Genomic DNA, 24,947 nt, shown 5'->3' on the forward strand with positions numbered 1-24,947 from the left:
AGAGTGGTGGGCGAGAGAGAGGGAGAGAGGCAGGCGAGAGAGAGGTGGGCGAGAGAGAGAGAGAGAGAGAGAGGCGGGCGAGAGAGAGGGACAGAGGCGGGCATGAGAGAGAGGGAGTGAGGCGGGCGAGAGAGAGAGGGAGAGAGGCAGGCGAGAGAGAGGTGGGCGAGAGAGAGAGAGAGAGAGAGAGAGAGAGGCGGGCGAGAGAGAGGGACAGAGGCGGGCGTGAGAGAGAGGGAGTGAGGCGGGCGAGAGAGAGAGGGAGAGAGGTGGGCGAGAGAGAGAGAGAGGCAGGTGAGAGAGAGGTAGAAAAGCGGGCGAGAGAGAGGCGGGCGAGAGAGAGAGAGGGAGGCGGGCGAGAGAGAGGGAGAGAGGCGGGCGAGAGAGAGGGAGAGAGGCAGGCGAGAGAGAGATAGAAAAGCGGGCGAGAGAGAGGCGGGCGAGAGAGAGAGAGAGGTGGGCGAGAGGGAGAGAGGAAGGCGAGAGAGAAAGGGAGAGAGGTGGGCAAGAGAGAGGGAGATAGGCGGGCGAGAGAGAGAGGAGAGAGGCAGGTGAGAGAGAGAGGGTGTTGGGCGAGAGAATGGAGAGAGGCGGGCGAGAGAGAGGGAGAGAGCGGGAGAGAGAGAAAGGGAGAAAGGCGGGAGAGAGAGGGAGAGCTTGGTGAGAGAGAGGGAGAGAGAGAGAGGTAGAGAGGTGGGCGAGACAGAGGGAGAGAGGCGGGCGAGAGAGAGGGAGAGGTGGGCGAGAGGGAGAGAGGAAGGCGAAAGAGAAAGGGAGAGAGTTGGGCAAGAGAGAGGGAGATAGGCGGGCGAGAGAGAGAGAGAGAGAGGCGGGCGAGAGAGAGTGAGGGAGAGAGTTGGGCAAGAGAGAGGGAGAGAGGCGGGCGAGAGAGAGAGGGAGACAGATGGGCGAGGGAGAGGCGGGCGAGAGAGAGAGGGAGAGAGGCAGGCAAGCAAGAAAGAATGAGAGGCGGGTGAGAGAGATAGATGTCGATAGGCGGGTGAGTGAAAGTGGGAAAGAGGTGGGTGAGAGAGAGAGGGATAGGCGGTGAGAGAGAGGGAGAGAGGCGGGCGAGAGAGAGGGTGAGAGAGGCGGGCGAGGGAGAGAGGCGGGCGAGAGAGAGGGAGAGGGAGAGAAGCGGGCGAGAGAGAGGGTGCGGGGCGAGAGAGAGAGAGGCAGAGAGGCGGGCGAGAGAGAGGGAAAGAGGTGGGCGAGAGAGAGGGAGAGAGGCGGGCGAGGAAGAGGAAGAGAGGTGGGTGAGAGAGAGGGAGAGGGGCGGGCGAGATATAGAGGGGGAGAGGCGGGCGAGAGAGAGAGAGTGAGAGGGAGAGAGGGGGCGAGAGAGAGTGAGAGAGGCGGGCGAGAGATAGAGGGAGTGAGGCAGGTGAGAGAGAGGGAGAGAGGCGGGCGAGAGTTGGGGAAAGAGCAGGGCGAGAGATGGGGAGAGAGAGAGAGGCAGAGAGGCGGGCGAGTGAGAGAGGGAGAGAGGCGGGCGAGAGAGAGGGAGAGAGGCAGGCAAGAGAGAGGGAGTGAGGTGGGTGAGAGACAGAAAGAGAGAGAGAGGCAGGCAAGAGAGAGGGTGAGAGGCGGGCAAGAGAGAGGGAGCGATGTGGGCGAGATAGAGGGAGAGGGAGAGAGGTGGGCGAGAGAGGGAGAGGGAGAGAGGTTGACGAGAGAAAGAAAGCGAGAGAGGCAGGCGAGAGAGATAGAGGGAGAGAAGTGGGAGAGAGAGAGAGAGGCAGACGAGAGAGGCAGAGAATCGGGCGAGAGAGAGAGGGATGGAGACGAGCGAGAGAGAGGGAGAGGGGCGGGAAAGAGAGAGAGAGAGAAGCGAGCGAGAAGGTGGGAGTGAGGAGGGTGAGAGAGAGCGAGGGAGAGAGGCAGTCGAGAGAGAGGGTGAGAGGCGGGCAAGAGAGAGGGAGAGAGGTGGGCGAGAGAGAGAGAAAGAGAGAGGTGGGCGAGAGAGAGAGGGAGAGAGGCAGGCGAGAGAGAGGCGGGCGAGAGAGAGAGAGAGAGAGAGAGAGGCGGGCGAGAGAGAGGGTGCGGGGCGAGAGAGAGAGAGGCAGAGAGGCGGGCGAGAGAGAGGGAAAGAGGTGGGCGAGAGAGAGGGAGAGAGGCGGGCGAGGAAGAGGAAGAGAGGTGGGTGAGAGAGAGGGAGAGGGGCGGGCGAGATATAGAGGGGGAGAGGTGGGCGAGAGAGAGAGATTGAGAGGGAGAGAGGGGGCGAGAGAGAGTGAGAGAGGCGGGCGAGAGATAGAGGGAGTGAGGCGGGTGAGAGAGAGGGAGAGAGGCTGGCGAGAGTTGGGGAAACAGGAGGGCGAGAGATGGGGAGAAAGAGAGAGGGAGAGAGGCGGGTGAGAGAGAGGGTGCGGGCCGATAGAGAGAGGCAGAGAGGCGGGCGAGTGAGAGAGGGAGAGAGGCGGGCGAGAGAGAGGGAGAGAGGCAGGCAAGAGAGAGGGAGTGAGGTGGGTGAGAGACAGAAAGAGGGAGAGAGGCGGGCAAGAGAGAGGGTGAGAGGCGGGCAAGAGAGAGGTGGGCGAGGTGGGCGAGAAAGAGGGAGAGGGAGAGAGGTTGGCGAGAGAGGGAGAGGGAGAGAGGTTGACGAGAGAAAGAAAGCGAGAGAGGCAGGCGAGAGAGATAGAGGGAGAGAGGTGGGAGAGAGAGAGAGAGGCAGACGAGAGAGGCAGAGAATCGGGCGAGAGAGAGAGGGATGGAGACGGGCGAGAGAGAGGGAGAGGGGCGGGAAAGAGAGAGAGAGAGAAGCGAGCGAGAGGGTGGGAGTGAGGAGGGCGAGAGAGAGAGAGGGAGAGAGGCAGTCGAGAGAGAGGGTGAGAGGCGGGCAAGAGAGAGGGAGAGAGGTGGGCGAGAGAGAGAGAAAGAGAGAGGTGGGCGAGAGAGAGGGAGAGAGGCAGGCGAGAGAGAGGTGGGCGAGAGAGAGAGAGAGAGAGAGAGAGAGGCGGGCGAGAGAGAGGGACAGAGGCGGGCGTGAGAGAGAGGGAGTGAGGCGGGCGAGAGAGAGAGGGAGAGAGGCAGGCGAGAGAGAGGTGGGCGAGAGAGAGAGAGAGAGAGAGAGAGAGAGGCGGGCGAGAGAGAGGGACAGAGGCGGGCGTGAGAGAGAGGGAGTGAGGCGGGCGAGAGAGAGAGGGAGAGAGGTGGGCGAGAGAGAGAGAGAGGCAGGTGAGAGAGAGGTAGAAAAGCGGGCGAGAGAGAGGCGGGCGAGAGAGAGAGAGGGAGGCGGGCGAGAGAGAGGGAGAGAGGCGGGCGAGAGAGAGGGAGAGAGGCAGGCGAGAGAGAGATAGAAAAGCGGGCGAGAGAGAGGCGGGCGAGAGAGAGAGAGAGGTGGGCGAGAGGGAGAGAGGAAGGCGAGAGAGAAAGGGAGAGAGGTGGGCAAGAGAGAGGGAGATAGGCGGGCGAGAGAGAGAGGAGAGAGGCAGGCGAGAGAGAGAGGGTGTTGGGCGAGAGAATGGAGAGAGGCGGGCGAGAGAGAGGGAGAGAGCGGGAGAGAGAGAAAGGGAGAAAGGCGGGAGAGAGAGGGAGAGGTTGGTGAGAGAGAGGGAGAGAGAGAGAGGTAGAGAGGTGGGCGAGAGAGAGGGAGAGAGGCGGGCGAGAGAGAGGGAGAGGTGGGCGAGAGGGAGAGAGGAAGGCGAAAGAGAAAGGGAGAGAGTTGGGCAAGAGAGAGGGAGATAGGCGGGCGAGAGAGAGAGAGAGAGAGAGGCGGGCGAGAGAGAGTGAGGGAGAGAGTTGGGCAAGAGAGAGGGAGAGAGGCGGGCGAGAGAGTGAGGGAGACAGATGGGCGAGGGAGAGGCGGGCGAGAGAGAGAGGGAGAGAGGCAGGCAAGCAAGAAAGAATGAGAGGCGGGTGAGAGAGATAGATGTCGATAGGCGGGTGAGTGAAAGTGGGAAAGAGGTGGGTGAGAGAGAGAGGGATAGGCGGTGAGAGAGAGGGAGAGAGGCGGGCGAGAGAGAGGGTGAGAGAGGCGGGCGAGGGAGAGAGGCGGGCGAGAGAGAGGGAGAGGGAGAGAAGCGGGCGAGAGAGAGGGTGCGGGGCGAGAGAGAGAGAGGCAGAGAGGCGGGCGAGAGAGAAGGAAAGAGGTGGGCGAGAGAGAGGGAGAGAGGCGGGCGAGGAAGAGGAAGAGAGGTGGGTGAGAGAGAGGGAGAGGGGCGGGCGAGATATAGAGGGGGAGAGGCGGGCGAGAGAGAGAGAGTGAGAGGGAGAGAGGGGGCGAGAGAGAGTGAGAGAGGCGGGCGAGAGATAGAGGGAGTGAGGCAGGTGAGAGAGAGGGAGAGAGGCGGGCGAGAGTTGGGGAAACAGCAGGGCGAGAGATGGGGAGAGAGAGAGAGGCAGAGAGGCGGGCGAGTGAGAGAGGGAGAGAGGCGGGCGAGAGAGAGGGAGAGAGGCAGGCAAGAGAGAGGGAGTGAGGTGGGTGAGAGACAGAAAGAGGGAGAGAGGCAGGCAAGAGAGAGGGTGAGAGGCGGGCAAGAGAGAGGGAGCGATGTGGGCGAGAAAGAGGGAGAGGGAGAGAGGTGGGCGAGAGAGGGAGAGGGAGAGAGGTTGATGAGAGAAAGAAAGCGAGAGAGGCAGGCGAGAGAGATAGAGGGAGAGAAGTGGGAGAGAGAGAGAGAGGCAGACGAGAGAGGCAGAGAATCGGGCGAGAGAGAGAGGGATGGAGACGAGCGAGAGAGAGGGAGAGGGGCGGGAAAGAGAGAGAGAGAGAAGCGAGCGAGAAGGTGGGAGTGAGGAGGGCGAGAGAGAGCGAGGGAGAGAGGCAGTCGAGAGAGAGGGTGAGAGGCGGGCAAGAGAGAGGGAGAGAGGTGGGCGAGAGAGAGAGAAAGAGAGAGGTGGGCGAGAGAGAGAGGGAGAGAGGCAGGCGAGAGAGAGGCGGGCGAGAGAGAGAGAGAGAGAGAGAGAGAGGCGGGCGAGAGAGAGGGACAGAGGCGGGCGTGAGAGAGTGGGAGTGAGGCGGGCGAGAGAGAGAGGGAGAGAGGCGGGCGAGAGAGAGAGAGAGGCGGGTGAGAGAGAGGTAGAAAGGCGGGCGAGAGAGAGGTGGGCGAGAGAGAGAGAGAGGCGGGTGAGAGAGAGGTAGAAAGGCGGGCGAGAGAGAGGCGGGCGAGAGAGAGAGAGGGAGGCGGGCGAGAGAGAGGGAGAGAGGCGGGCGAGAGAGAGGGAGAGAGGCAGGCGAGAGAGAGATAGAAAAGCGGGCGAGAGAGAGGCGGGCGAGAGAGAGAGAGAGGTGGGCGAGAGGGAGAGAGGAAGGCGAGAGAGAAAGGGAGAGAGGTGGGCAAGAGAGAGGGAGATAGGCGGGCGAGAGAGAGAGGAGAGAGGCAGGCGAGAGAGAGAGGGTGTTGGGCGAGAGCATGGAGAGAGGCGCGCGAGAGAGAGGGAGAGAGCGGGAGAGAGAGAAAGGGAGAAAGGCGGGAGAGAGAGAGGGAGACGTTGGTGAGAGAGAGGGAGAGAGAGAGAGGTAGAGAGGTGGGCGAGAGAGAGGGAGAGAGGCGGGCGAGAGAGAGAGACAGAGAGGTGGGCAAGAGAGGGAGAGTGGCGGGTAAGAGAGAGAGAGGGAGAGTGGTGGGCAAGAGAGAGAGGTGGGCGAGAGAGAGTGAGGGAGAGAGGTGGGCAAGAGAGAGGGAGAGAGGCGGGCGAGAGAGAGAGGGAGAGAGGCAGGCAAGCAAGAAAGAGAGAGTGGCGGGTGAGAGAGATAGATATCGATAGGCAGGTGAGTGAGAGAGGGAGAGAGGCGGGTGAGAGAGAGAGGGATAGGCGGGCGAGAGAGAGGGAGAGAGGCAGGCGAGAGAGAGGGAGAGAGGCGGGAGAGAGAGAGGGAGAAAGGCGGGTGAGGGAGAGGGAGAGAGGGGGGTGAGAGAGAGGTAGAGGAGTGGGCGAGATATAGAGGGGGAGAGGCGGGCGAGAGAGAGAGAGTGAGAGGTGGGCGTGAGCGAGAGGGAGAGAGGCGGGCGAGAGAGAGAGAGGGAGAGAGGCCGGCAAGAGAGAGAGAGAGGCGGGCGAGAGAGAGGTAGAAAGCGGGCGAGAGAGAGGCGGGTGAGAGAGAGAGAGGGAGGCGGGCGAGAGAGAGAGAGAGGTGGGCGAGAGGGAGAGAGGAAGGCGAGAGGGAAAGGGAGAGAGTTGGGCAAGAGAGAGGGAGATAGGTGGGCGAGAGAGAGAGGGAGAGAGGCAGGCGAGAGAGAGAGAGAGGTGGGCGAGAGAGATGGAGAGAGGCGAACGAGAGAGTGGGAGAGAGACGGAGAGAGAGAAAGGGAGAAAGGCGGGAGAGAGAGGGAGAGGTTGGTGAGAGAGAGGGAGAGAGAGAGAGGTAGAGAGGTGGGCGAGAGAGAGAGAGAGGCGGGCGAGAGCGAGTGAGGGAGAGAGGTGGGCAAGAGAGAGGGAGAGAGGCGGGTGAGAGAGAGAGGGAGACAGACGGGCGAGGGAGAGATGGGCGAGAGAGAGAGGGAGAGAGGCGGGTGAGAGAGAGAGGGAGAGAGGCGGGCAAGAGAGATAGCGGGAGAGAGGAGGGTGAGAGAGAGAGGCGGTCGAGAGAGAGTGAAGGAGAGAGGTGGGCAAGAGAGATAGCGGGAGAGAGGTGGGTGAGAGAGAGAGGTGGTCGAGAGAGAGTGAAGGAGAGAGGCGGGCAAGAGAGATAGAGGGAGAGACACGTACCGGAGAGAGAGAGATAGAGAGAGGCGGTCGAGAGAGAGAGGGACAGAGAGGCAGGCGAGAGCGGGAGAGAGGTGGGCGAGTGAGAGAGGGAGAGAGGCGGGCGAGAGAGTGAGAGGGAGAGAAGCGGGCGAGAGAGAGAGGGAGAGAGGCGGGCGAGAGAGAGAGGGAGACAGACGCGCGAGGGAGAGGCGGGTGAGAGAGAGAGGGACAGAGGCAGGCGAGCAAGAAAGAGAGAGAGGCGGGTGAGAGAGATAGATGTCGATAGGCGGGTGAGTGAGAGAGGGAGAGAGGCGGGCGAGAGAGAGGGAGAGAGGCGGGCGAGAGAGAGGGTGAGAGAGGAGGGCGAGGGAGAGAGGCAGGCGAGAGAGAGGGAGAGGGAGAGAAGCGGGCGAGAGAGAGGGTGCGGGGCGATAGAGAGAGGCAGAGAGGCGGGCGAGAGAGAGGGAGAGAGGCGGGCGAGGAAGAGGAAGGGAGGTGGGCGAGAGAGAGAGGGAGAGAGGCGGGAAAGAGAAAAAGAGAGAGGTGGGTGAGAGAGAGGGAGAGGGGCGGGCGAGATATAGAGGGGGAGAGGCGGGCGAGAGAGAGAGAGTGGGAGGGAGAGAGGGGGCGAGAGAGAGTGAGAGAGGCGGGCGAGAGATAGAGGGAGTGAGGTGGGTGAGAGAGAGGGAGAGAGGCGGGCAAGAGAGAGGGAGTGAGGCGGGTGAAAGAGAGGGAAAGAGGCGGGCGAGAGAGAGGGAGAGAGGTGGGCGAGAAAGAGGGAGAGAGGCGGGCGAGAGAGAGGGAGAGAGGCGGGCGAGAGATAGAGGGAGAGAGGCGGGCGAGAGAGAGGGAGAGAGGTGGGCGAGAGAGAGGGAGTGAGGTGGGTGAGAGACAGAAAGAGGGAGAGAGGCGGGCAAGAGAGAGAGGGTGATAGGCGGGCGAGAGAGAGGGAGTGAGGTGGGCGAGAAAGAGGGAGAGGGAGAGAGGTGGCCGAGAGAGATAGAGGGAGAGAGGTGGGAGAGAGAGAGAGAGGCAGACGAGAGAGGCAGAGAATCGGGCGAGAGAGAGAGGGATGGAGACGGGCGAGAGAGAGGGAGAGGGGCGGGAAAGAGAGAGAGAGAGAAGCGAGCGAGAGGGTGGGAGTGAGGCGGGTGAGAGAGAGAGAGGGAGAGAGGCAGTCGAGAGAGAGGGTGAGAGGCGGGCAAGAGAGAGAGAGAGAGATGGGCGAGAGAGAGAGAAAGAGAGAGGTGGGCGAGAGAGAGAGGGTGAGAGGCAGGCGAGAGAGAGGCGGGCGAGATCGAGAGAGAGAGAGAGAGGCGGGCGAGAGAGAGAGGGACAGAGGCGGGCGTGAGAGAGAGGGAGTGAGGCGGGCGAGCGAGAGAGAGAGGCGGGTGAGAGAGATGTAGAAAGGCGGGCGAGAGAGAGGCGGGCGAGAGAGAGAGAGGGAGGCGGGCGAGAGAGAGGGAGAGAGGCGGGCGAGAGAGAGGTAGAAAAGCGTGCGAGAGAGAGGCGGGCGAGAGAGAGAGAGGTGGGAAAGAGGGAGAGAGGAAGGCGAGAGAGAAAGGGAGAGAGGTGGGCAAGAGAGAGGGAGATAGGCGGGCGAGAGAGAGAGGAGAGAGGCAGGCGAGAGAGAGAGGGTGTTGGGCGAGAGAATGGAGAGAGGCGGGCGAGAGAGAGGGAGAGAGCGGGAGAGAGAGAAAGGGAGAAAGGCGGGAGAGAGAGGGAGAGGTTGGTGAGAGAGAGGGAGAGAGAGAGAGGTAGAGAGGTGGGCGAGAGAGAGGGAGAGAGGCGGGCGAGAGAGAGGGAGAGGTGGGCGAGAGGGAGAGAGGAAGGCGAAAGAGAAAGGGAGAGAGTTGGGCAAGAGAGAGGGAGATAGGCGGGCGAGAGAGAGAGAGAGAGAGGCGGGCGAGAGAGAGTGAGGGAGAGAGTTGGGCAAGAGAGAGGGAGAGAGGCGGGCGAGAGAGAGAGGGAGACAGATGGGCGAGGGAGAGGCGGGCGAGAGAGAGAGGGAGAGAGGCAGGCAAGCAAGAAAGAATGAGAGGCGGGTGAGAGAGATAGATGTCGATAGGCGGGTGAGTGAAAGTGGGAAAGAGGCGGGTGAGAGAGAGAGGGATAGGCGGTGAGAGAGAGGGAGAGAGGAGGGCGTGAGAGAGAGGGAGACAGACGGGTGAGGGAGAGGCGGGCGAGAGAGAGAGTGAGAGAGGCAGGCAAGCAAGAAAGAATGAGAGGCGGGTGAGAGAGATAGATGTCGATAGGCGGGTGAGTGAAAGAGGGAAAGAGGCGGGTGAGAGAGAGAGGGATAGGCGGGTGAGAGAGAGGGAGAGAGGCGGGCGAGAGAGAGGGTGAGAGAGGCGGGCGAGGGAGAGAGGCGGGCGAGAGAGGGAGAGGGAGAGAAGCGGGCGAGAGAGAGGGTGCGGGGCGAGAGAGAGAGAGGCAGAGAGGCGGGCGAGAGAGAGGGAAAGAGGTGGGCGAGAGAGAGGGAGAGAGGCGGGCGAGGAAGAGGAAGAGAGGTGGGTGAGAGAGAGGGAGAGGGGCGGGCGAGATATAGAGGGGGAGAGGTGGGCGAGAGAGAGAGATTGAGAGGGAGAGAGGGGGCGAGAGAGAGTGAGAGAGGCGGGCGAGAGATAGAGGGAGTGAGGCGGGTGAGAGAGAGGGAGAGAGGCTGGCGAGAGTTGGGGAAACAGGAGGGCGAGAGATGGGGAGAAAGAGAGAGGGAGAGAGGCGGGTGAGAGAGAGGGTGCGGGCCGATAGAGAGAGGCAGAGAGGCGGGCGAGTGAGAGAGGGAGAGAGGCGGGCGAGAGAGAGGGAGAGAGGCAGGCAAGAGAGAGGGAGTGAGGTGGGTGAGAGACAGAAAGAGGGAGAGAGGCGGGCAAGAGAGAGGGTGAGAGGCGGGCAAGAGAGAGGTGGGCGAGGTGGGCGAGAAAGAGGGAGAGGGAGAGAGGTTGGCGAGAGAGGGAGAGGGAGAGAGGTTGACGAGAGAAAGAAAGCGAGAGAGGCAGGCGAGAGAGATAGAGGGAGAGAGGTGGGAGAGAGAGAGAGAGGCAGACGAGAGAGGCAGAGAATCGGGCGAGAGAGAGAGGGATGGAGACGGGCGAGAGAGAGGGAGAGGGGCGGGAAAGAGAGAGAGAGAGAAGCGAGCGAGAGGGTGGGAGTGAGGAGGGCGAGAGAGAGAGAGGGAGAGAGGCAGTCGAGAGAGAGGGTGAGAGGCGGGCAAGAGAGAGGGAGAGAGGTGGGCGAGAGAGAGAGAAAGAGAGAGGTGGGCGAGAGAGAGGGAGAGAGGCAGGCGAGAGAGAGGTGGGCGAGAGAGAGAGAGAGAGAGAGAGAGGCGGGCGAGAGAGAGGGACAGAGGCGGGCGTGAGAGAGAGGGAGTGAGGCGGGCGAGAGAGAGAGGGAGAGAGGCAGGCGAGAGAGAGGTGGGCGAGAGAGAGAGAGAGAGAGAGAGAGAGGCGGGCGAGAGAGAGGGACAGAGGCGGGCGTGAGAGAGAGGGAGTGAGGCGGGCGAGAGAGAGAGGGAGAGAGGTGGGCGAGAGAGAGAGAGAGGCAGGTGAGAGAGAGGTAGAAAAGCGGGCGAGAGAGAGGTGGGCGAGAGAGAGAGAGAGGCGGGTGAGAGAGAGGTAGAAAGGCGGGCGAGAGAGAGGCGGGCGAGAGAGAGAGAGGGAGGCGGGCGAGAGAGAGGGAGAGAGGCGGGCGAGAGAGAGGGAGAGAGGCAGGCGAGAGAGAGATAGAAAAGCGGGCGAGAGAGAGGCGGGCGAGAGAGAGAGAGAGGTGGGCGAGAGGGAGAGAGGAAGGCGAGAGAGAAAGGGAGAGAGGTGGGCAAGAGAGAGGGAGATAGGCGGGCGAGAGAGAGAGGAGAGAGGCAGGCGAGAGAGAGAGGGTGTTGGGCGAGAGAATGGAGAGAGGCGGGCGAGAGAGAGGGAGAGAGCGGGAGAGAGAGAAAGGGAGAAAGGCGGGAGAGAGAGGGAGAGGTTGGTGAGAGAGAGGGAGAGAGAGAGAGGTAGAGAGGTGGGCGAGAGAGAGGGAGAGAGGCGGGCGAGAGAGAGGGAGAGGTGGGCGAGAGGGAGAGAGGAAGGCGAAAGAGAAAGGGAGAGAGTTGGGCAAGAGAGAGGGAGATAGGCGGGCGAGAGAGAGAGAGAGAGAGGCGGGCGAGAGAGAGTGAGGGAGAGAGTTGGGCAAGAGAGAGGGAGAGAGGCGGGCGAGAGAGAGAGGGAGACAGATGGGCGAGGGAGAGGCGGGCGAGAGAGAGAGGGAGAGAGGCAGGCAAGCAAGAAAGAATGAGAGGCGGGTGAGAGAGATAGATGTCGATAGGCGGGTGAGTGAAAGTGGGAAAGAGGCGGGTGAGAGAGAGAGGGATAGGCGGTGAGAGAGAGGGAGAGAGGCGGGCGAGAGAGAGGGTGAGAGAGGCGGGCGAGGGAGAGAGGCGGGCGAGAGAGAGCGAGAGGGAGAGAAGCGGGCGAGAGAGAGGGTGCGGGGCGAGAGAGAGAGAGGCAGAGAGGTGGGCGAGAGAGAGGGAAAGAGGTGGGCGAGAGAGAGGGAGAGAGGCGGGCGAGGAAGAGGAAGAGAGGTGGGTGAGAGAGAGGGAGAGGGGCGGGCGAGATATAGAGGGGGAGAGGCGGGCGAGAGAGAGAGAGTGAGAGGGAGAGAGGGGGCGAGAGAGAGTGAGAGAGGCGGGCGAGAGATAGAGGGAGTGAGGCAGGTGAGAGAGAGGGAGAGAGGCGGGCGAGAGTTGGGGAAAGAGCAGGGCGAGAGATGGGGAGAGAGAGAGAGGCAGAGAGGCGGGCGAGTGAGAGAGGGAGAGAGGCGGGCGAGAGAGAGGGAGAGAGGCAGGCAAGAGAGAGGGAGTGAGGTGGGTGAGAGACAGAAAGAGGGAGAGAGGCAGGCAAGAGAGAGGGTGAGAGGCGGGCAAGAGAGAGGGAGCGATGTGGGCGAGATAGAGGGAGAGGGAGAGAGGTGGGCGAGAGAGGGAGAGGGAGAGAGGTTGACGAGAGAAAGAAAGCGAGAGAGGCAGGCGAGAGAGATAGAGGGAGAGAAGTGGGAGAGAGAGAGAGAGGCAGACGAGAGAGGCAGAGAATCGGGCGAGAGACAGAGGGATGGAGACGAGCGAGAGAGAGGGAGAGGGGCGGGAAAGAGAGAGAGAGAGAAGCGAGCGAGAAGGTGGGAGTGAGGAGGGCGAGAGAGAGCGAGGGAGAGAGGCAGTCGAGAGAGAGGGTGAGAGGCGGGCAAGAGAGGGAGAGAGGTGGGCGAGAGAGAGAGAAAGAGAGAGGTGGGTGAGAGAGAGAGGGAGAGAGGCAGGCGAGAGAGAGGCGGGCGAGAGAGAGAGAGAGAGAGAGAGAGAGAGGCGGGCGAGAGAGAGGGTGCGGGGCGAGAGAGAGAGAGGCAGAGAGGCGGGCGAGAGAGAGGGAAAGAGGTGGGCGAGAGAGAGGGAGAGAGGCGGGCGAGGAAGAGGAAGAGAGGTGGGTGAGAGAGAGGGAGAGGGGCGGGCGAGATATAGAGGGGGAGAGGTGGGCGAGAGAGAGAGATTGAGAGGGAGAGAGGGGGCGAGAGAGAGTGAGAGAGGCGGGCGAGAGATAGAGGGAGTGAGGCGGGTGAGAGAGAGGGAGAGAGGCTGGCGAGAGTTGGGGAAACAGGAGGGCGAGAGATGGGGAGAAAGAGAGAGGGAGAGAGGCGGGTGAGAGAGAGGGTGCGGGCCGATAGAGAGAGGCAGAGAGGCGGGCGAGTGAGAGAGGGAGAGAGGCGGGCGAGAGAGAGGGAGAGAGGCAGGCAAGAGAGAGGGAGTGAGGTGGGTGAGAGACAGAAAGAGGGAGAGAGGCGGGCAAGAGAGAGGGTGAGAGGCGGGCAAGAGAGAGGTGGGCGAGGTGGGCGAGAAAGAGGGAGAGGGAGAGAGGTTGGCGAGAGAGGGAGAGGGAGAGAGGTTGACGAGAGAAAGAAAGCGAGAGAGGCAGGCGAGAGAGATAGAGGGAGAGAGGTGGGAGAGAGAGAGAGAGGCAGACGAGAGAGGCAGAGAATCGGGCGAGAGAGAGAGGGATGGAGACGGGCGAGAGAGAGGGAGAGGGGCGGGAAAGAGAGAGAGAGAGAAGCGAGCGAGAGGGTGGGAGTGAGGAGGGCGAGAGAGAGAGAGGGAGAGAGGCAGTCGAGAGAGAGGGTGAGAGGCGGGCAAGAGAGAGGGAGAGAGGTGGGCGAGAGAGAGAGAAAGAGAGTGGTGGGCGAGAGAGAGGGAGAGAGGCAGGCGAGAGAGAGGTGGGCGAGAGAGAGAGAGAGAGAGAGAGGCGGGCGAGAGAGAGGGACAGAGGCGGGCATGAGAGAGAGGGAGTGAGGCGGGCGAGAGAGAGAGGGAGAGAGGCAGGCGAGAGAGAGGTGGGCGAGAGAGAGAGAGAGAGAGAGAGAGAGGCGGGCGAGAGAGAGGGACAGAGGCGGGCGTGAGAGAGAGGGAGTGAGGCGGGCGAGAGAGAGAGGGAGAGAGGTGGGCGAGAGAGAGAGAGAGGCAGGTGAGAGAGAGGTAGAAAAGCGGGCGAGAGAGAGGCGGGCGAGAGAGAGAGAGGGAGGCGGGCGAGAGAGAGGGAGAGAGGCGGGCGAGAGAGAGGGAGAGAGGCAGGCGAGAGAGAGATAGAAAAGCGGGCGAGAGAGAGGCGGGCGAGAGAGAGAGAGAGGTGGGCGAAAGGGAGAGAGGAAGGCGAGAGAGAAAGGGAGAGAGGTGGGCAAGAGAGAGGGAGATAGGCGGGCGAGAGAGAGAGGAGAGAGGCAGGTGAGAGAGAGAGGGTGTTGGGCGAGAGAATGGAGAGAGGCGGGCGAGAGAGAGGGAGAGAGCGGGAGAGAGAGAAAGGGAGAAAGGCGGGAGAGAGAGGGAGAGCTTGGTGAGAGAGAGGGAGAGAGAGAGAGGTAGAGAGGTGGGCGAGACAGAGGGAGAGAGGCGGGCGAGAGAGAGGGAGAGGTGGGCGAGAGGGAGAGAGGAAGGCGAAAGAGAAAGGGAGAGAGTTGGGCAAGAGAGAGGGAGATAGGCGGGCGAGAGAGAGAGAGAGAGAGGCGGGCGAGAGAGAGTGAGGGAGAGAGTTGGGCAAGAGAGAGGGAGAGAGGCGGGCGAGAGAGAGAGGGAGACAGATGGGCGAGGGAGAGGCGGGCGAGAGAGAGAGGGAGAGAGGCAGGCAAGCAAGAAAGAATGAGAGGCGGGTGAGAGAGATAGATGTCGATAGGCGGGTGAGTGAAAGTGGGAAAGAGGTGGGTGAGAGAGAGAGGGATAGGCGGTGAGAGAGAGGGAGAGAGGCGGGCGAGAGAGAGGGTGAGAGAGGCGGGCGAGGGAGAGAGGCGGGCGAGAGAGAGGGAGAGGGAGAGAAGCGGGCGAGAGAGAGGGTGCGGGGCGAGAGAGAGAGAGGCAGAGAGGCGGGCGAGAGAGAGGGAAAGAGGTGGGCGAGAGAGAGGGAGAGAGGCGGGCGAGGAAGAGGAAGAGAGGTGGGTGAGAGAGAGGGAGAGGGGCGGTCGAGATATAGAGGGGGAGAGGCGGGCGAGAGAGAGAGAGTGAGAGGGAGAGAGGGGGCGAGAGAGAGTGAGAGAGGCGGGCGAGAGATAGAGGGAGTGAGGCAGGTGAGAGAGAGGGAGAGAGGCGGGCGAGAGTTGGGGAAAGAGCAGGGCGAGAGATGGGGAGAGAGAGAGAGGCAGAGAGGCGGGCGAGTGAGAGAGGGAGAGAGGCGGGCGAGAGAGAGGGAGAGAGGCAGGCAAGAGAGAGGGAGTGAGGTGGGTGAGAGACAGAAAGAGAGAGAGAGGCAGGCAAGAGAGAGGGTGAGAGGCGGGCAAGAGAGAGGGAGCGATGTGGGCGAGATAGAGGGAGAGGGAGAGAGGTGGGCGAGAGAGGGAGAGGGAGAGAGGTTGACGAGAGAAAGAAAGCGAGAGAGGCAGGCGAGAGAGATAGAGGGAGAGAAGTGGGAGAGAGAGAGAGAGGCAGACGAGAGAGGCAGAGAATCGGGCGAGAGAGAGAGGGATGGAGACGAGCGAGAGAGAGGGAGAGGGGCGGGAAAGAGAGAGAGAGAGAAGCGAGCGAGAAGGTGGGAGTGAGGAGGGCGAGAGAGAGCGAGGGAGAGAGGCAGTCGAGAGAGAGGGTGAGAGGCGGGCAAGAGAGAGGGAGAGAGGTGGGCGAGAGAGAGAGAAAGAGAGAGGTGGGCGAGAGAGAGAGGGAGAGAGGCAGGCGAGAGAGAGGCGGGCGAGAGAGAGAGAGAGAGAGAGAGAGAGGCGGGCGAGAGAGAGGGTGCGGGGCGAGAGAGAGAGAGGCAGAGAGGCGGGCGAGAGAGAGGGAAAGAGGTGGGCGAGAGAGAGGGAGAGAGGCGGGCGAGGAAGAGGAAGAGAGGTGGGTGAGAGAGAGGGAGAGGGGCGGGCGAGATATAGAGGGGGAGAGGTGGGCGAGAGAGAGAGATTGAGAGGGAGAGAGGGGGCGAGAGAGAGTGAGAGAGGCGGGCGAGAGATAGAGGGAGTGAGGCGGGTGAGAGAGAGGGAGAGAGGCTGGCGAGAGTTGGGGAAACAGGAGGGCGAGAGATGGGGAGAAAGAGAGAGGGAGAGAGGCGGGTGAGAGAGAGGGTGCGGGCCGATAGAGAGAGGCAGAGAGGCGGGCGAGTGAGAGAGGGAGAGAGGCGGGCGAGAGAGAGGGAGAGAGGCAGGCAAGAGAGAGGGAGTGAGGTGGGTGAGAGACAGAAAGAGGGAGAGAGGCGGGCAAGAGAGAGGGTGAGAGGCGGGCAAGAGAGAGGTGGGCGAGGTGGGCGAGAAAGAGGGAGAGGGAGAGAGGTTGGCGAGAGAGGGAGAGGGAGAGAGGTTGACGAGAGAAAGAAAGCGAGAGAGGCAGGCGAGAGAGATAGAGGGAGAGAGGTGGGAGAGAGAGAGAGAGGCAGACGAGAGAGGCAGAGAATCGGGCGAGAGAGAGAGGGATGGAGACGGGCGAGAGAGAGGGAGAGGGGCGGGAAAGAGAGAGAGAGAGAAGCGAGCGAGAGGGTGGGAGTGAGGAGGGCGAGAGAGAGAGAGGGAGAGAGGCAGTCGAGAGAGAGGGTGAGAGGCGGGCAAGAGAGAGGGAGAGAGGTGGGCGAGAGAGAGAGAAAGAGAGAGGTGGGCGAGAGAGAGGGAGAGAGGCAGGCGAGAGAGAGGTGGGCGAGAGAGAGAGAGAGAGAGAGAGAGAGGCGGGCGAGAGAGAGGGACAGAGGCGGGCGTGAGAGAGAGGGAGTGAGGCGGGCGAGAGAGAGAGGGAGAGAGGCAGGCGAGAGAGAGGTGGGCGAGAGAGAGAGAGAGAGAGAGAGAGAGAGGCGGGCGAGAGAGAGGGACAGAGGCGGGCGTGAGAGAGAGGGAGTGAGGCGGGCGAGAGAGAGAGGGAGAGAGGTGGGCGAGAGAGAGAGAGAGGCAGGTGAGAGAGAGGTAGAAAAGCGGGCGAGAGAGAGGCGGGCGAGAGAGAGAGAGGGAGGCGGGCGAGAGAGAGGGAGAGAGGCGGGCGAGAGAGAGGGAGAGAGGCAGGCGAGAGAGAGATAGAAAAGCGGGCGAGAGAGAGGCGGGCGAGAGAGAGAGAGAGGTGGGCGAGAGGGAGAGAGGAAGGCGAGAGAGAAAGGGAGAGAGGTGGGCAAGAGAGAGGGAGATAGGCGGGCGAGAGAGAGAGGAGAGAGGCAGGCGAGAGAGAGAGGGTGTTGGGCGAGAGAATGGAGAGAGGCGGGCGAGAGAGAGGGAGAGAGCGGGAGAGAGAGAAAGGGAGAAAGGCGGGAGAGAGAGGGAGAGGTTGGTGAGAGAGAGGGAGAGAGAGAGAGGTAGAGAGGTGGGCGAGAGAGAGGGAGAGAGGCGGGCGAGAGAGAGGGAGAGGTGGGCGAGAGGGAGAGAGGAAGGCGAAAGAGAAAAGGAGAGAGTTGGGCAAGAGAGAGGGAGATAGGCGGGCGAGAGAGAGAGAGAGAGAGAGGCGGGCGAGAGAGAGTGAGGGAGAGAGTTGGGCAAGAGAGAGGGAGAGAGGCGGGCGAGAGAGAGAGGGAGACAGATGGGCGAGGGAGAGGCGGGCGAGAGAGAGAGGGAGAGAGGCAGGCAAGCAAGAAAGAATGAGAGGCGGGTGAGAGAGATAGATGTCGATAGGCGGGTGAGTGAAAGTGGGAAAGAGGTGGGTGAGAGAGAGAGGGATAGGCGGTGAGAGAGAGGGAGAGAGGCGGGCGAGAGAGAGGGTGAGAGAGGCGGGCGAGGGAGAGAGGCGGGCGAGAGAGAGGGAGAGGGAGAGAAGCGGGCGAGAGAGAGGGTGCGGGGCGAGAGAGAGAGAGGCAGAGAGGCGGGCGAGAGAGAAGGAAAGAGGTGGGCGAGAGAGAGGGAGAGAGGCGGGCGAGGAAGAGGAAGAGAGGTGGGTGAGAGAGAGGGAGAGGGGCGGGCGAGATATAGAGGGGGAGAGGCGGGCGAGAGAGAGAGAGTGAGAGGGAGAGAGGGGGCGAGAGAGAGTGAGAGAGGCGGGCGAGAGATAGAGGGAGTGAGGCAGGTGAGAGAGAGGGAGAGAGGCGGGCGAGAGTTGGGGAAACAGCAGGGCGAGAGATGGGGAGAGAGAGAGAGGCAGAGAGGCGGGCGAGTGAGAGAGGGAGAGAGGCGGGCGAGAGAGAGGGAGAGAGGCAGGCAAGAGAGAGGGAGTGAGGTGGGTGAGAGACAGAAAGAGGGAGAGAGGCAGGCAAGAGAGAGGGTGAGAGGCGGGCAAGAGAGAGGGAGCGATGTGGGCGAGAAAGAGGGAGAGGGAGAGAGGTGGGCGAGAGAGGGAGAGGGAGAGAGGTTGATGAGAGAAAGAAAGCGAGAGAGGCAGGCGAGAGAGATAGAGGGAGAGAAGTGGGAGAGAGAGAGAGAGGCAGACAAGAGAGGCAGAGAATCGGGCGAGAGAGAGAGGGATGGAGACGAGCGAGAGAGAGGGAGAGGGGCGGGAAAGAGAGAGAGAGAGAAGCGAGCGAGAAGGTGGGAGTGAGGAGGGCGAGAGAGAGCGAGGGAGAGAGGCAGTCGAGAGAGAGGGTGAGAGGCGGGCAAGAGAGAGGGAGAGAGGTGGGCGAGAGAGAGAGAAAGAGAGAGGTGGGCGAGAGAGAGAGGGAGAGAGGCAGGCGAGAGAGAGGCGGGCGAGAGAGAGAGAGAGAGAGAGAGAGAGGCGGGCGAGAGAGAGGGACAGAGGCGGGCGTGAGAGAGTGGGAGTGAGGCGGGCGAGAGAGAGAGGGAGAGAGGCGGGCGAGAGAGAGAGAGAGGCGGGTGAGAGAGAGGTAGAAAGGCGGGCGAGAGAGAGGTGGGCGAGAGAGAGAGAGAGGCGGGTGAGAGAGAGGTAGAAAGGCGGGCGAGAGAGAGGCGGGCGAGAGAGAGAGAGGGAGGCGGGCGAGAGAGAGGGAGAGAGGCGGGCGAGAGAGAGGGAGAGAGGCAGGCGAGAGAGAGATAGAAAAGCGGGCGAGAGAGAGGCGGGCGAGAGAGAGAGAGAGGTGGGCGAGAGGGAGAGAGGAAGGCGAGAGAGAAAGGGAGAGAGGTGGGCAAGAGAGAGGGAGATAGGCGGGCGAGAGAGAGAGGAGAGAGGCAGGCGAGAGAGAGAGGGTGTTGGGCGAGAGAATGGAGAGAGGCGCGCGAGAGAGAGGGAGAGAGCGGGAGAGAGAGAAAGGGAGAAAGGCGGGAGAGAGAGAGGGAGAGGTTGGTGAGAGAGAGGGAGAGAGAGAGAGGTAGAGAGGTGGGCGAGAGAGAGGGAGAGAGGCGGGCGAGAGAGAGAGACAGAGAGGTGGGCAAGAGAGGGAGAGTGGCGGGTAAGAGAGAGAGAGGGAGAGTGGTGGGCAAGAGAGAGAGGTGGGCGAGAGAGAGTGAGGGAGAGAGGTGGGCAAGAGAGAGGGAGAGAGGCGGGCGAGAGAGAGAGGGAGAGAGGCAGGCAAGCAAGAAAGAGAGAGTGGCGGGTGAGAGAGATAGATATCGATAGGCAGGTGAGTGAGAGAGGGAGAGAGGCGGGTGAGAGAGAGAGGGATAGGCGGGCGAGAGAGAGGGAGAGAGGCAGGCGAGAGAGAGGGAGAGAGGCGGGAGAGAGAGAGGGAGAAAGGCGGGTGAGGGAGAGGGAGAGAGGGGGGTGAGAGAGAGGTAGAGGAGTGGGCGAGATATAGAGGGGGAGAGGCGGGCGAGAGAGAGAGAGTGAGAGGTGGGCGTGAGCGAGAGGGAGAGAGGCGGGCGAGAGAGAGAGAGGGAGAGAGGCCGGCAAGAGAGAGAGAGAGGCGGGCGAGAGAGAGGTAGAAAGCGGGCGAGAGAGAGGCGGGTGAGAGAGAGAGAGGGAGGCGGGCGAGAGAGAGAGAGAGGTGGGCGAGAGGGAGAGAGGAAGGCGAGAGGGAAAGGGAGAGAGTTGGGCAAGAGAGAGGGAGATAGGTGGGCGAGAGAGAGAGGGAGAGAGGCAGGCGAGAGAGAGAGAGAGGTGGGCGAGAGAGATGGAGAGAGGCGAACGAGAGAGTGGGAGAGAGACGGAGAGAGAGAAAGGGAGAAAGGCGGGAGAGAGAGGGAGAGGTTGGTGAGAGAGAGGGAGAGAGAGAGAGGTAGAGAGGTGGGCGAGAGAGAGAGAGAGGCGGGCGAGAGCGAGTGAGGGAGAGAGGTGGGCAAGAGAGAGGGAGAGAGGCGGGTGAGAGAGAGAGGGAGACAGACGGGCGAGGGAGAGATGGGCGAGAGAGAGAGGGAGAGAGGCGGGTGAGAGAGAGAGGGAGAGAGGCGGGCAAGAGAGATAGCGGGAGAGAGGAGGGTGAGAGAGAGAGGCGGTCGAGAGAGAGTGAAGGAGAGAGGTGGGCAAGAGAGATAGCGGGAGAGAGGTGGGTGAGAGAGAGAGGTGGTCGAGAGAGAGTGAAGGAGAGAGGCGGGCAAGAGAGATAGAGGGAGAGACACGTACCGGAGAGAGAGAGATAGAGAGAGGCGGTCGAGAGAGAGAGGGACAGAGAGGCAGGCGAGAGCGGGAGAGAGGTGGGCGAGTGAGAGAGGGAGAGAGGCGGGCGAGAGAGTGAGAGGGAGAGAAGCGGGCGAGAGAGAGAGGGAGAGAGGCGGGCGAGAGAGAGAGGGAGACAGACGCGCGAGGGAGAGGCGGGTGAGAGAGAGAGGGACAGAGGCAGGCGAGCAAGAAAGAGAGAGAGGCGGGTGAGAGAGATAGATGTCGATAGGCGGGTGAGTGAGAGAGGGAGAGAGGCGGGCGAGAGAGAGGGAGAGAGGCGGGCGAGAGAGAGGGTGAGAGAGGAGGGCGAGGGAGAGAGGCAGGCGAGAGAGAGGGAGAGGGAGAGAAGCGGGCGAGAGAGAGGGTGCGGGGCGATAGAGAGAGGCAGAGAGGCGGGCGAGAGAGAGGGAGAGAGGCGGGCGAGGAAGAGGAAGGGAGGTGGGCGAGAGAGAGAGGGAGAGAGGCGGGAAAGAGAAAAAGAGAGAGGTGGGTGAGAGAGAGGGAGAGGGGCGGGCGAGATATAGAGGGGGAGAGGCGGGCGAGAGAGAGAGAGTGGGAGGGAGAGAGGGGGCGAGAGAGAGTGAGAGAGGCGGGCGAGAGATAGAGGGAGTGAGGTGGGTGAGAGAGAGGGAGAGAGGCGGGCAAGAGAGAGGGAGTGAGGCGGGTGAAAGAGAGGGAAAGAGGCGGGCGAGAGAGAGGGAGAGAGGTGGGCGAGAAAGAGGGAGAGAGGCGGGCGAGAGAGAGGGAGAGAGGCGGGCGAGAGATAGAGGGAGAGAGGCGGGCGAGAGAGAGGGAGAGAGGTGGGCGAGAGAGAGGGAGTGAGGTGGGTGAGAGACAGAAAGAGGGAGAGAGGCGGGCAAGAGAGAGAGGGTGATAGGCGGGCGAGAGAGAGGGAGTGAGGTGGGCGAGAAAGAGGGAGAGGGAGAGAGGTGGCCGAGAGAGATAGAGGGAGAGAGGTGGGAGAGAGAGAGAGAGGCAGACGAGAGAGGCAGAGAATCGGGCGAGAGAGAGAGGGATGGAGACGGGCGAGAGAGAGGGAGAGGGGCGGGAAAGAGAGAGAGAGAGAAGCGAGCGAGAGGGTGGGAGTGAGGCGGGTGAGAGAGAGAGAGGGAGAGAGGCAGTCGAGAGAGAGGGTGAGAGGCGGGCAAGAGAGAGAGAGAGAGATGGGCGAGAGAGAGAGAAAGAGAGAGGTGGGCGAGAGAGAGAGGGAGAGAGGCAGGCGAGAGAGAGGCGGGCGAGATCGAGAGAGAGAGAGAGAGGCGGGCGAGAGAGAGAGGGACAGAGGCGGGCGTGAGAGAGAGGGAGTGAGGCGGGCGAGCGAGAGAGAGAGGCGGGTGAGAGAGATGTAGAAAGGCGGGCGAGAGAGAGGCGGGCGAGAGAGAGAGAGGGAGGCGGGCGAGAGAGAGGGAGAGAGGCGGGCGAGAGAGAGGTAGAAAAGCGTGCGAGAGAGAGGCGGGCGAGAGAGAGAGAGGTGGGAAAGAGGGAGAGAGGAAGGCGATAGAGAAAGGGAGAGAGGTGGGCAAGAGAGAGGGAGATAGGCGGGCGAGAGAGAGAGGGAGAGTGGCAGGCGAGAGAAAGAGGGAGGTGGGCGAGAGAATGGAGAGAGGCGGGCGAGACAGAGGGAGAGGTTGGTGAGAAAGAGGGAGAGAGAGAGAGGTAGAGAGGTGGGCGAGAGAGAGGGAGAGAGGCGGGCGAGAGAGAGAGAGACAGAGAGGTGGGCGAGAGAGAGAGGGAGAGAGGTGGGTGAGAGAGAGAGAGGGAGAGAGGCCGGCGAGAGAGAGAGAGAGAGGCGGGCGAGAGTGAGAGAGGAAGGCGGGAGAAAAAGGGAGAGAGGTGGGCAAGAGAGAGGGAGAGAGGCAGGCGAGAGAGAGAGAGAGAGGGAGAGAGGCAGATGAGAGATAGAGGGAGAGAAGCGGGCGAGAGAGAGGGAGAGAGGTGGGTGAGAGAGAGGGAGAGAGGCGGGCGAGAGAGAGGTAGAAAGGCGGGCGAGAGAGAGGCGGGCGAGAGAGAGAGAGAGGTGGGCGAGAGGGAGAGAGGAAGGCGAAAGAGAAAGGGAGAGAGTTGGGCAAGAGAGAGGGAGATAGGCGGGCGAGAGAGAGATGGAGAGAGGCGGGCGAGAGAGAGAGAGAGAGAGGTAGGCGAGAGAGATGGAGAGAGGTGAAAGAGAGAGAGGGAGAGAGAGGGAGAGAGAGAAAAGGAGAAAGGCGGGAGAGAGAGGGAGAGGTTGGTGAGAGAGAGGGAGAGAGAGAGAGGTAGACAGACGGGTGAGGGAGAGGCGGGCGAGAGAGAGAGGGAGAGAGGAAGGCAAGCAAGAAAGAATGAGAGGCGGGTGAGAGAGATAGATGTCGATAGGCGGGTGAGTGAAAGAGGGAAAGAGGCGGGTGAGAGAGAGAGGGATAGGCGGGTGAGAGAGAGGGAGAGAGGCGGGCGAGAGAGAGGGTGAGAGAGGCGGGCGAGGGAGAGAGGCGGGCGAGAGAGAGGGAGAGGGAGAGAAGCGGGCGAGAGAGAGGGTGCGGGGCGAGAGAGAGAGAGGCAGAGAGGCGGGCGAGAGAGAGGGAAAGAGGTGGGCGAGAGAGAGGGAGAGAGGCGGGCGAGGAAGAGGAAGAGAGGTGGGTGAGAGAGAGGGAGAGGGGCGGGCGAGATATAGAGGGGGAGAGGCGGGCGAGAGAGAGAGAGTGAGAGGGAGAGAGGGGGCGAGAGAGAGTGAGAGAGGCGGGCGAGAGATAGAGGGAGTGAGGCGGGTGAGAGAGAGAGGGAGAGAGGCGGGCGAGAGTTGGGGAAACAGGAGGGCGAGAGATGGGGAGAGAGAGAGAGGGAGAAAGGCGGGTGAGAGAGAGGGTGCGGGCCGATAGAGAGAGGCAGAGAGGCGGGCGAGTGAGAGAGGCAGAGAGGCGGGTGAGAGAGAGGGAGAGAGGCGGGCAAGAGAGAGGGAGTGAGGTGGGTGAGAGACAGAAAGAGGGAGAGAGGCGGGCAAGAGAGAGGGTGAGAGGCGGGCGAGAGAGAGGGAGCGAGGTGGGCGAGAAAGAATGAGAGGGAGAGAGGTGGGCAAGAGAAGGAGAGGGAGAGAGGTTGACGAGAGAAAGAAAGCGAGAGAGGCAGGCGAGAGAGATAGAGGGAGAGAGGTGGGAGAGAGAGAGAGAGAGGCAGACGAGAGAGGCAGAGAATCGGGCGAGAGAGAGAGGGATGGAGACGGGCGAGAGAGAGGGAGAGGGGTGGGAAAGAGAGAGAGAGGGAAGCGAGCGAGATGGTGGGAGTGAGGCGGGCGAGAGAGAGAGAGGGAGAGAGGCAGTCGAGAGAGAGGTTGAGAGGCGGGCAAGAGAGAGGGAGAGAGGTGGGCGAGAGAGAGAGGAAGAGAGAGATGGGCGAGAGAGAGAGGGAGAGAGGCAGGCGAGAGAGAGGCGGGCGAGAGAGAGAGAGAGAGAGAGAGGCGGGCGAGAGAGAGGGACAGAGGCGGGCGTGAGAGAGAGGGAGTGAGGCGGGCGAGAGAGAGAGGGAGAGAGGCGGGCGAGAGAGAGAGAGAGAGGTGGGCGAGAGAGAGGTAGAAAGGCGGGCGAGAGAGAGGTGGGCGAGAGAGAGAGAGAGGCGGGTGAGAGAGAGGGAGAGAGGCGGGCGAGAGAGAGATAGAAAAGCGGGCGAGAGAGAGGCAGGCGAGAGAGAGAGAGAGGTGGGCGAGAGGGAGAGAGGAAGGCGAGAGAGAAAGGGAGAGAGGTGGGAAAGAGAGAGGGAGATAGGCGGGCGAGAGAGAGGTAGAGAGCGGGAGAGAGAGAAAGGGAGAAAGGCGGGAGAGAGAGAGGGAGAGGTTGGTGAGAGAGAGGGAGAGAGAGAGAGGTAGAGAGGTGGGCGAGTGAGAGGGAGAGAGGCGGGCAAGAGAGAGAGACAGAGAGGTGGGCGAGAGAGGGAGAGAGGCGGGTAAGAGAGAGAGAGGGAGAGTGGTGGGCAAGAGAGAGAGGTGGGCGAGAAAGAGTGAGGGAGAGAGGTGGTCAAGAGAGATAGAGGGAGAGACACGTACCGGAGAGATTGAGAGATAGAGGCGGTCGAGAGAGAGAGGGACAGAGAGGCAGGCAAGAGCGGGAGAGAGGCGGGCGAGTGAGAGAGGAAGAGAGGCGGGCGAGAGAGAGAGAGGGAGAGAGGCGGGCAAGAGAGAGGGAGAGAGGCAGGCGAGAGAGAGAGGGAGAGAGGCAGACAAGCAAGAAAGAGAGAGAGGCGGGTGAGAGAGATAGATATCGATAGGCGGGTGAGTGAGAGAGGGAGAGAGGCGGGTGAGAGAGAGAGGGATAGGCGGGCGAGAGAGAGGGAGAGAGGCAGGCGAGAGAGAGGGAGAGGGAGAGAAGCGGGCGAGAGAGAGGGGGCGGGGCGAGAGGGAGAGTCAGAGAGGCGGGCGAGAGAGGGAGAGTGGCGGGCGAGGAAGAGGAAGAGAGGTGGGCGAGAGAGAGAGGGAGAGAGGCGGGCGAGAGAGATGGAGAGAGGGGGATGAGAGAGAGGTAGAGGAGTGGGCGAGATATAGAGGGGGAGAGGCGGGCGAGAGAGAGAGAGTGAGAGGGAGAGAGGGGGCGAGAGAGAGTGGGAGAGAGGCAGGTGAGAGAGAGAGGGAGAGAGGTGGGCGTGAGCGAGAGGGAGAGAGGCGGGCGAGAGAGAGAGAGGGAGAGAGGCCGGCAAGAGAGAGAGAGAGAGGCGGGCGAGAGAGAGGTAGAAAGGCGGGCGAGAGAGAGGCGGGTGAGAGAGAGAGAGGGAGGCGGGCGAGAGAGAGAGAGGTGGGCGAGAGGGAGAGAGGAAGGCGAGAGGGAAAGGGAGAGAGTTGGGCAAGAGAGAGGGAGATAGGTGGGCGAGAGAGAGAGGGAGAGAGGCAGGCGAGAGAGAGAGAGAGGTGGGTGAGAGAGATGGAGAGAGGCGAACGAGAGAGAGGGAGAGAGACGGGGAGAGAGAAAGGGAGAAAGGCGGGAGAGAGAGGGAGAGGTTGGTGAGAGAGAGGGAGAGAGAGAGAGGTAGAGAGGTGGGCGAGAGAGAGGGAGAGAGGCGGGCGAGAGCGAGTGAGGGAGAGAGGTGGGCAAGAGAGAGGGAGAGAGGCGGGTGAGAGAGAGAGGGAGACAGACAGGCGAGGGAGAGGCGGGCGAGAGAGAGAGGGAGAGAGGCAGGCAAGCAAGAAAGAATGAGAGGCGGGTGAGAGAGATAGATGTCGATAGGCGGGTGAGTGAAAGAGGGAAAGAGGCGGGTGAGAGAAAGAGGGATAGGCGGGTGAGAGAGAGGGAGAGAGGTGGGCGAGAGAGAGGGTGAGAGAGGCGGGCGAGGGAGAGAGGCGGGCGAGAGAGAGGGAGAGAGAGAGAAGTGGGCGAGAGAGAGGGTGCGGGGCGAGAGAGAGAGGCAGAGAGGTGGGCGAGAGAGAGGGAAAGAGGTGGGCGAGAGAGAAGGAGAGAGGCGGGCGAGGAAGAGGAAGAGAGGTGGG

Source organism: Carcharodon carcharias (genome assembly GCF_017639515.1).
Source record: "Carcharodon carcharias isolate sCarCar2 chromosome 27 unlocalized genomic scaffold, sCarCar2.pri SUPER_27_unloc_13, whole genome shotgun sequence".
Lineage (NCBI taxonomy): Eukaryota > Metazoa > Chordata > Chondrichthyes > Lamniformes > Lamnidae > Carcharodon > Carcharodon carcharias.